The sequence below is a fragment of the Ixodes scapularis genome, unplaced genomic scaffold (genome assembly GCF_016920785.2).
Source record: "Ixodes scapularis isolate PalLabHiFi unplaced genomic scaffold, ASM1692078v2 PGA_scaffold0__279_contigs__length_252992795, whole genome shotgun sequence".
In the NCBI taxonomy this organism is placed as follows: Eukaryota; Metazoa; Arthropoda; class Arachnida; order Ixodida; family Ixodidae; genus Ixodes; species Ixodes scapularis.
In genome coordinates, this window is record NW_024609835.1 from 8,937,382 (window position 1) to 8,948,630 (window position 11,249).

Sequence of the window (11,249 nt, forward strand, 5' to 3'; positions counted from 1 at the left end):
TGATAGCAACGAGTACCGTCGATGCAAGGACTCTTGACCTGACCTCTCGACGACTTCTATTCGAAGATTTCCGGGCATTTTCGCAGCTGCCGTGGCGAGTTCGTCACTGTTTTGAACTTCATCGGTCTCAGGCTTGACTTGGTTTTAGTAGTCATCTTACCTGCCTACTTATATCCATGATGTTTTGTCTTCAGCGATGTAGCGAGTAGAGTGTCCTTCTCGCGTTCGGTGAGATTTGGGGCCCCCGATGGCTCCTTCGCCTCAAAATGTGAGCACGAAAACTACTACCACTGCCAAAATATTGTGTTATCAACCGATATTAAACACACAATCAAAGATGTAAAGAGCATTCGTGTTTATTTGAAGCTTTGACGTCTGTTATTGAAAGTTAAACGAAAAAATGATTGAATTTGGAGGCCTTTAATTTGTTACTCACCGAAGAAATACAGCGAAAAGCAGACGCCGACGACGACTACTCCGGCAGTTTCTCTTTTTCCTTTTTTTGTTTACATCACGTGATTCCTCTCCGCCAATCGTATTCGTCGCTCTGAGCGTTCCCTAGTTTGCTCCGTTTGTCCCTAGATTCCCTACGCAAATCCAGCGTTTAGCTAGGGGCGCGTCTGTAAAGCCGGCTTAACGTTGGTGCAACCGGAATTTAAACCCGTGCTTACCTAAGCTCGGTTTAGGGCGCTAAGCCGGCTTAGGAAAGCGCCGCTTTGGGTTAAGGTAAGCGGCGTTGGTGCAACCGGCCCTTAGTGTGCGTGGCCAAGCGGTAGTTGAAAAAGGGCAAAAGTTCATGCTAGGCCTCTCGGCGCATCAGTAATAATATAGTTTTTTTTCTCTAGTGTTAACAGTTATCCTAGATGAGACTTCCAGATGGTAAACTTTATTAAGCCGATTTTTCCTTGCTCCATTTAAAGAAGTGTTTTACTCCCAATTTCTTTGATTGTTTTTAAGTAAACAAGCTGGACGTGTGTGCAAAAACTTTGTTGGGGTTGATCGGTGGCCGAGTGGGCTGGTGCAACCCAGCCCTGAGCACGTGGAGCGAAAGCTCGAGGTGGAGAACCCAGAAAGAGAGAGAGAGAAAAAATTAAAGACGTTTACAAATGTCTGTAACGCGAAATTAGAGCGCAGCTCTTGAGGAAGAGGAGGGGAGGGTATGCCCTCCTCCTTTTCTCTTTCTCTCCCCTCCTCCTCCTCCGTACCTTCCCCTCCACCTCGTCCACACGTGACGTTAATTTTGCGCTAAATCTAGCCAAGAAACTGAATTTGTTCATAGGTGACGTGACAGCAAGTCAGGCGACGTCATTTTCCGTCCAAAATTTAGCGGGCAAACTAAATTTGTGTTGAAGTCACAAGACGTCAATTTTCCCGCTAAATTTCGTGGGGAATTCAATTGCTGTTGAGGTAACGTGACGTCAATTTTACCTCTAAATTTAGCACGGTTACGCCGACGGCGACGCCGACGCCGCGAAACCCGGAAACGGGCGCCTAGGAGCTGCTTTCTAAAAACTTTGACTGAGGAAATGGGTCAAGGGGAATGGAGGTCCTGGTGGTGGTGGTGGTGGACGAGGGGCCCTTGCATCAGTCCCCAGCCCTGCCCGTTTTGATCTGGATGAGCATCGTAACGGCGTGCGGTCGTGGATCAATACTGCGTGATGCACGTTAAAGACCCCAAGCTAGCGGTTGTATCTACAGCTGAGACACTCGTTGAGGAAGACTGACTTCAGGATAAACGTACACACGAAACAATCGTTTTATTTTTCCCAGGCTTGGTCATTGAGTCGGCGTCATCCGAGTGTGATGACGTTCCGTCGAGGTAGAAGGGACTCTTCGCGAGGTTCGATTCATGTACACTTCATTTCACGCCAAATCCGAACGCAGCAGATGCTTCAATTCGAGCGAGCAAATCGAGCGGAGACCAAAAGTGCGTCGTCATGGCCCTCGCCGTTTTTCTGCGTTTGTACGTGACCGGCTGAACCAATCACGCACACAAGAAAGCTCGGGGTCACGGGGCATTCGCTGTACGGTACTGCTTCAGCCGGTTATGGCGAACGCATAACGACGACGAGCGCCATGACGGCGCAGTTTTGGCGCTGTTTGATCTCCTCGATGGATGGATAGATGTTAATGGCCCCTTGTAACGGGTGGTACCTTGCGCCACCTAGCCGAGGTCTAGAGAAACCTCCGTCAGATCGTAATGTCGGTTTCGCTCCACGTTTAAGTGCAGCGGAATTGCCTGAGTCCAACTCCCTCCTTGTTATCTCTTATCGTAGACTGTGCCCTCACTGCACAAGCGGTATCTCAAGCTGTCACAGGCATGCTTTCCTCCGCTTAAATTGCGCGACACCGCAATAGGTGGGCATTGCATTTCCTCGAGATACGTGATGGGTACATTTTATTGTCGTTACGCCGTTAAGTTTGTATTTACAGATTGTCGCAAAACAAAAAAAGGAGAGTTGAACGTGTTATAAAATAGTGATATGCACAATGCCTACGTGTTCACAAATGTTAGGTTGTTAGTTACTAAAGAAACTAACATTTAGCATGAGGTACGCCACACGAGCAAAGCTGAAGTACGCAATGTGATTCAGCACCATCAAAACATTCGAGAGAACATTAAAAGGTCGATCAAACACGACACAAACAAGTAACAACACATGGACGCGTCTTGCGTCCGAACACTGGACTAGCGAGGAGCGACGAGACAAGAGCATACAAGGATGACACTCTTGGACAAAACAGCAAACGAGTGACGACGAGCACAAAACATCGACAACTACAACAATGGCATTAACGAGACCGCTACGACCGTTTTCCACTTAGTATATTACACCTACGTCACTACAAACACAGTAATGTTAGCCACGGTTTTTTTTCCTTCCGTCTATTGATGATTAAAAGAATGAAGGCTTTGGTTTGATGCTAGAGAACCTCATGTTCTTGCATTTGCGCTGAACGTTTTACGGAGTTTAGCGCACTCCCGCAGATAACACTCGGGAGATTGGTGTTTAAGGGGCGGCGCCTTGAGAGAACCCCGGTGCGAACGCCATTCTCATCGCGCTATAGAACGGAGCACAGAGCAGCTTGCTCCACGCACCGATCAAACCGGTGTCTCACATCACCACGAACCCCTGGGAACCGAAGGCTCAGAGGAGCCTTGGAGGGCAGTAGAATGCTCTAAGCACTTTTCACCGAAGGAAAGGCAAATAGGCACGCTTGGAGGGGTGAAATAAAACAAACACGTTAAGTCAGTTTAGTCGAAGACAGCCCGAACGCCCAATCAGGTTAAATGCCACGAGGAACAGCGCAGCTTCACACCCATACACCTTCGTCCATCAGGTACAAGGTAAACATACACACACAAAACGGGCGAGTTGCAGAATGGCAGGACGTGGACAGGGCGGACGAGAGTACTCGCGCACTCACACAGGCGCCGGTGCCGCGATGTCTCCTGTCGAATTCCGCGGCGAGCTAGCTGGGAGGACGGCGGTAGCACGCTATGCGGGGACGACCACGGGATCACCTAACACCACCTAGAAGACAAGGCCTGCGAATGACGTCATCGCTTGTGGATCCCAAGTGGCAAACAGGTTTTGGCTGGACGAAAGACGCCGCAACGCGGCATCCGTCTTGTCGTCTCCGCAAGCTAGCGTCGCGCTCGCTGTGAGACACTGAGAAATGCCCCGTTTGGCAATGCAATCTAGGCGGCGCAGCCTGGAAGGCATGACGTATGGAGGAGAAAGGCGCAGGCCTTGCCTTCTAGGTGGTTTTGGCTCACCACCAGCCACCGCCGCCACCGCCGCCACCGGCGTTCCATCCGCCGCCGCCGGACATGTCCCAGCCACCGCCGCCGCCGCCCTGCCAGCCGCCACCGCCCATGTCCCAGCCGCCGCCGCCGCTCTTCTCGATGAAGACCGGAAACGGGATGGGGATCAAGTGCGGCTTGAGGATCTTGGCCAGGATGGCGAGCTTGGCTAGCTTCTTGACCTTCTTCATCTTGATGATCTTCTCGAAGGCATCCGCCGTGTCGGCAACGAGCAGCGCGCACAGGAGCAGCAGCCCCAGCGTCGTCCTCCGCCGGTGTTTCATGGTGTCCGGCCTCCGAGGTGTGCCGGGTGACCGCCTGTCGGCCGCACGCCGCTCCGCCCGCTTATATAGCCTCACCTTTGCAGGGGGTCAGGGGGAGAGGGCCGTCTTCATCAATCAGGGTCTCCCGCAAAAGGGCCACCTTTTAAATTCGCGCACGCGCACGCGGGCCTAAAAATAGCGATGTTTCTCGCCTTCTTCAGCGAGCCTCTCGTTCCTGGCCAGAATTCCTGCGCTTCCTGGAAGCGCATCGGAGGGACTTCTGCGATCGCCGAGGCTCCTCAAGCAGCTCCGCGCGGGCCCTCTGCGGCGGGATTGGCGGTCCCACTCTCACGCCCACTGAACCGACGCGTGCGGCGGGCCGATGCGGTCGCTGCATACGTCCATCGTGGCCCGCCAGATTCGAGGGTCAGCGGGCGTCCCCCCATTGTCCCCGGCGGGGCCCACGCGCGCCCGACAGACCGCCGCGGGTCAACAAACCGCCACGCTACTCCGACCTTGGCAGCAGGAAGGCCGGCGCTTTCGCTCTCCGACGCCGATGTAGGTTAGGCCCGCCGTAGACAAAGGCGGTGGGAGGACGGACCTCTGGGAAGTCCTCGTCCAGGAAGCGTGCCCGGGCCTCGGCGGGTGCCGTCGCTCAGCTCCCCTCCGGAGCCTCTCAACGCCTTCGCGCCACTTTGTCGGCGGCCCAGATGGATTCGATGGGGGCGGCGTGCTTCTTTCTCTCCGAGGGAGCCGCTTGGTGCCTGCGCGTTCGTCGCGCCGTCACAGCCATCCGACAAAGTCGTCCAGTTTTGAGTCACGTAACCCGAGGGACCTTGCCTTGACCGTGAGGACCGCTTTCAGCGAGGAATCTTTCGGGGGACATGATGGCGTGTCGCGGTAGAACGCGTTCTCTACTTCGTGGTTCATCGACTTTACGACAGATCTTCCGACGCGCGCACATATCGCGCGGAGAAAGAGACAGATAAGCCGTATATCACCGTTTGTATCACCGCAAAGGGTAAATCTACCAACATTCATTTTCTCGCCTCCTCTCCATCAGGAAGTAAGCTTCGTTTCGCGGTAAAGGGAGCGACGTGAAGGCAGGAACATCTGTATGAGTGACTGCTGGAGGATGGGCATCCTTGTCCTTCTCACCCGGTCACTGACTCCTTTTACGTTTACAAATCCGACACCCCGCACGCGCATATTCGGGACTTTGCAATTGGGGAAAGATGAATATACACACTGGGAAAAAATAACTTTGACACATTCATGCGTAGGCTCCCAAACATGGAAGAGCACCCGCACGTCCCACCACACTGTCACGTCTGACGCTACGGAGGTGGAAAGCGGAACTAAGCACCGCCGCCGCGAGCAAGAATTCCAGGCTTACATGCATCACTCAGTTACCCGAGGTTGTGCTACTTTGTAGCGCGCTTCGCTTCCACGAGGAATAAAGGCCCATTCACATTTGCTGACGTTTGTTTACGTTTTCTTACGTTACGTTATGAGACGCCAAGACATCCGGGCTCCGTATGTCGCGTGCAAAGCTACTTATTCAATTGGTTGCCACACTTCATGTGAAGCACGGGTGTCCCGATGACTCTCGACGTAATAAGCCAACGTAAGCTTCCGTAGCGCAACGTAAAGTAACGTAACGTAACGAAAGAAAACGGGACTACGTGTGTGTGGGCCAGTCTTTAGTGCGAACGGGGAGCGCCAATCAACCGTGTTCATTGCATACGACGTTGAGCTGATAAAAACTCGCTTCAGCATTTGTCCTTCTTCGGAGAAGCAATGAATCGGTCTGCGGTGCTTATCCACGTTGATAAACGCGTAACGTCTGGTTCATACGGTGGAGTCGGTTGCGTTCAAATCGACCTGGGCAACACGCTGATAATGACAGTAAGAACAAAGTTAACGAAATGACTGTTCCATCGCGCCAACCGCCGACAACATGGAATCACGGAAGCCACAAGAGACGAGCCTTTTTCGTTCAACTCAGTGTTTTCCCACTAGGTGCCGTTCGTTTTGCTCAAGTCGCGAATACCCTATACATGAATTTAAAAAAGAGGAAAAAAATTGGGGTGTTTATGTGTTTATACAGCCTCGAGCTTAGCCTGCCTCAACGGGCGACGAGTTTCCCAGCTGTAGATGAGGAATTTAGCCAGTGCAGTACAACCGCTAGCCTGGGGTCTTTAACGTGCACCGCGCAGTAGTGATAAACGACCGCAGGCCGGTATACGATGCTCATTTAGATGGAAACGAGCAGGGGTGGGGATTGAACCCAGAATCCCTGGGTTCTGCAGCGCGAGCTTTCGCTCCACGTGCTCCAAGCTGGTGTGCGCAAGCCCACTCGGCCACCCATCCCCCCATATAAATTCCCAGTTCTTTACTGGTGGGTGCGAGACCGACGAAGGGCATTCTTGACCCCCAACTTTATTGCTGTACTCGACACCTTGGGGATAAAATGAACGGCGTCCTCGAGCAGTCGGGGATGCCCTTACTTGGTCTGGCACGTAATTCCCCATATTTAGACCATTTAAAGGGACGATACAACGACTTCTATACTTCGCGCAAATGCGGCTTGGAACGTATCCATGACGTGAGTAACTTATAAAATACGACTTCCTTTTTCACCACAAGCAATAGAAGTTGCATAACAATTTTAAGGAAAACGAGCAGCAGTCACCCCTTAAAGTCGCAGCCAGAACAAGCGGTCACGTGATCTGGAGCCGATTACCAATCGAAAAACAGAGCCGAAAGCACACAGGGACACAGACGAAGTGAAACAGGCCAAGGCGCCTTGTCCCGTTTCTCTTCGGCTGTTTCCCTATGTGTTTTCGGCGCTATTTTTCGTTTGCAATGAACCAACTGGCCCAAATCTCCACTCTATTGCCGATTAGCAATGTTGATCCTAGCCACGCCCTGGGGTTGGCGAAGCACCAGACACGCGTAGAGTTCCAAACATTGTTAAGGTTCGGCTATTGTCGTTGTGGGAGCGGTTGGACACGGGCCACTACCCAAGCGCATGTCGAGTTAATGATTATCACGAACCCAAATAGAATGCTCGCGCAATGCTCGGGTCCAATCTATGAGCCGCATTCAAATATCGTCACTGGGGTACTGCGAACCCCCATCTACGTCTTCAAGTTTTGCGAACGAGAGATTCAAAGAAACCGCTCGCTTTTGTCCTTGAAATTACACAGCAACAAAGGAGTTTCATGGCCAGTGGCCTTGCGTGCGAGTAACCTTGAGCCCCCCACTATTGCCATAGGCTCGTGTAAAGTTAAAAAAAAAAAAAACTCGTTCCAAAGGAATATTGTTGCACGCCCCCTTTAACACGGAGCAACCAACTAGTGTTCACGCATTTCACCCGTACCTACCACCAGATGATTTCTCGCAGTCTGTGGTTAGATGTCTTTTAGGAACACATCTTCTGGCCAACCCGTGTTCGACCAATAGCAACATTTTTGTGCGGCCGTTTCAACGAATGACGGGTCTCTCTATCGATGTGCGGCTCTTGGCACATCGCGACGACAGGTACCTTGACTCTTGCCGCTCGCGCAGCATCTTGTGACGCATCCTGTTGCCCTTCCTGGGGCGCGTACTCCATCCATGACATGCATAAGTCACTGATACAAAGTAACGGAATACCCTTACTCGTTGCTCACTTCAAAAGTAACTAACCACCGTTAGACGTCGACTCAAAAGTATCGCCTCACCTCAGCTGCAAAGTAACGCGCAATTTTCTTTCTGCATGTGTCGTTTTTACGAGACGCTTCTAATACTTCACATTGTTAATAATTCTTAGCTTTTTTAACGAGTTCATTCAGCAATAATGGCTATGCAGGCATAAACCTTGTGCACCTCTTTCTATTGTCTATCTAGCGCTCTCTCATCGTGCAAATTAAATGCTCGAGCTAGGGCGAGAACAAGGCTGGGTATTCTGTTGTTCTCCTACACAAGAACTAAATCCCGTTACTGGTTACTCCATAAAAAAAGTGACGAGAACATCGTACTCGTTCCTTTTCTTAAAAAGTAACTCTGTCGTTACTTCTTTTGCGAGAAACGTTACGAGCTTCTTGTAACGCGTTAGGTACAAGTCTGACTCAAACGCAGGCGCGGCGTGCGGCACGCTCTCAACACGCCGGTTGCGGGCACTGTAAGCGTAATTGAGGCGTATGCGCCGAGCAGTGCGGGCCGACCTCCCGTCAGCAACCTTCCGGCGCCTTTTCTTCGCGGGAGCTGAGGCGAAGCCGGGCGTTAAACCAGTTTCGCTCGTCCGCCACAAAAAGAAAGCCGGCTGTTATGTCACTCGCTAACGCCACAACACGGGCAGCTTACGAAACGCGCTCACGGAAAGCGAGCAATCAGGCTCGTGGGAAAGAAACGTGGACAACGGTGAGGCGTGTTCGAATCTCTTCTTTGGCCACAATGCCCTTACAAAAAAGGAAAAGAAATGAAATGAGTTTTAATGGAACTTGTAAAGAATTCAATCAACACACCGTATTGAGTTTTAATTGAAACACTTGTGTTTTTGTTTCTACGAGTTCCTATTGAGTCTTTACAGAATATTGGCCACTGTGTTTCAATTGAATTTCTAGAAATAGAAGTTTAATAGAATTTAGGTGGCTGTGTTTCGATTGAATCTGATAAAAACTTTTGAAACTGCGTTAACAAAAAAAGTTACTGCAACTTGTTGGGGATTTTTGTGTTGTAGGACCTTATAGGGAAGCTGAAGCGGTTCCGTATTTTTCAATTGACCTACAGGATCACGAATATTGAGATTATTTTTTAATTTGGTGCACGGAGGCTGCAATAAATAATTTTCAAAGCACCGCTGAAGTCCCTCTTTTCCAGAGGGTTACGTCATTAAGAAAGTTTTCGGAATCTCTGCTCTCACGCAACTTCAGCGTCTCTCAAATCTATGCACGCGCACTCTTGATTTTTTCTAAATGGCCAGAAAAAGATGTCACGGCTGGTGTCAGTGCGGGAAAATATACCTGACAGGCTGCAAATACACGCGCTGCACACACGAGCGACACGCGCTTGGCGGCCGAAAGATCCTTTTATGACGTAACGAATGAGCGGAGATTTTTCGTGTTTTCTCGCGTTCAGATACATCTTCAGAGAAAAGAAACATGATATTCAGATTCACGGGATAAAAATACTCTAGATTTCTCCTTTAACTTGTTTCTTTTTCAAGAACTCAGCTTCCCTTTAAAGCATGGTACACGGAGAAAGCAACTACACAATGAAAACGGACACAAACAATGCGAATCACTACATACAAAACTTTAAAGTATAAAACAGAGAGGACGAGGACGGGAACCCTCCTCGTCCTCTCTGTTTTATACTTTCAAGTTTTGTATCTATTAACCAACAAATACGAATCACTCATATTGAATCACTCTTCCCTTGACCACTCCACCGCCTTATCTAGCCTACGTATGAAGTGCATTCATTTTTCAGGAGACCACCTCCGCATTTATTAAACGTACCCTGAGGAGCTTTTTGAAATCACCTAAATATGGTGATAACCCACACTGTGGGCTCTAAGCATCCTAGAAATTCATAAATCATAACGATGCGCGGCCGACTTCCATGTTGAAAAATCAATCAAAGATCGAAATTATCTCCCGCGATAGGAGCAGCGTCGTGCCGGCAGCAGGACGGCATGTGACCATTGAAAATGCGATATTTCGTGGAGATTGGAAACGCTGTTATCACAACATGTGTATGCTTTTGTAGATGATAGGAGTAAGTAAGAGTAGTAAAAAATATGAAATATTTCGCGAAGACGGAACATAATCCTGCTATAATCGTCTCAAAAACAACAAACCACATTTGTAAGGTTTTTTTTTTTTTTTTTTTCGCCTAAATGATGTGTCCGGGTGCCATCTTTCGAGCGCTCAAGAGCGCTGTAGCTGGGATGAATCGTAGTCCAGTCTGTGTGAGTGAGGTTTTAGGCTGCATAAACATACACACACACCCGTGTTTTTCGGTTTGTATGGACATCGAGCCGCGCGCATTCAAGATATCTCTTCGCGGTTCCACCGGCTGCAGGCGCGAGGATCCTTCGCTTGCTATTTGCTCATAGAGTTATTAACAATAGACGCTAGAGGTTCGGGTGGCGCTAGTGTGCTGTTGCATCTTGAATCAGAGAGCAACCAGTCTAAATTTGACTTCCGGTAATCAATTCCTATGGAAAAACGCGAAGGCGTTTTCTCTTCGCGCTCGATTGTAAGAGCAAATATTGCTTGGTGTTGCGACAGAATAAAAAGTTTAGAACGTTTTACAATCGGGTGTACAAAAATATGTGTCACAGCGTTTTTCCTTAGAATTCATGGCGTCGAATACTGCGCTAAATTATCCCAATACACATGTATAATACGTGTTGACGTTGCATACTGCTATTATTGGGCACGTTTTTACGCATATAGTCAAACAATGCTATGAAGCACACAGAGTGAATCAGCTTGACAAAACAACAAAAGGATGCTGCTATATGCCAAACCAAAGAATCAAAACCGACGACAAGAACGAAGCATGGAGCTATGGAACGAAGAACACGTACTGGATTAGTAACAAACGTGCTGGATTATTCACAAATTTGTAACAAACGCACTGGATTAGTAAACAAACCCTGTTCACTTTTTAATTTTTTTTTTGCTTGAATTTAAGGCTTGTAATGACATATCATGCTGTACAACATAGACCTGGGCCTCAATTTTCACTAACGGAAACATCGCGCAGCAATCAAAAACATTAACTAAATAATTTACAATGTTTTTGTAATGTGACTAAGGCAACATAGTACCCGTTACAAGTAAAGAAACTACGCTGATTTCTATTATTTCCTGCCGAAGAGAAATATATCACGTACGCTTTCCCATAAGAATATACAGGAAGAGTGGAGAAGCAGACTGGGTGCTGTCTGCTTCAATTTTCAACCGGAAGTCCCGTAGACGCCAGCGCCAGCTGAGGCTCTAGCGTTTCCTGTAATAACTCAATGTATTGACTGACAGTGGTCCTGGCTTCGGAACATGCTCCTCCATCACCGGAGATGAAATCGGTGTGTTTCGACCTTTGATTGTTTTTTAATAGGAAAATCGACCGCCTATCGTCATCATACGCGGTCGATAGGATGCTCAGAGCCAGTATATATAGTG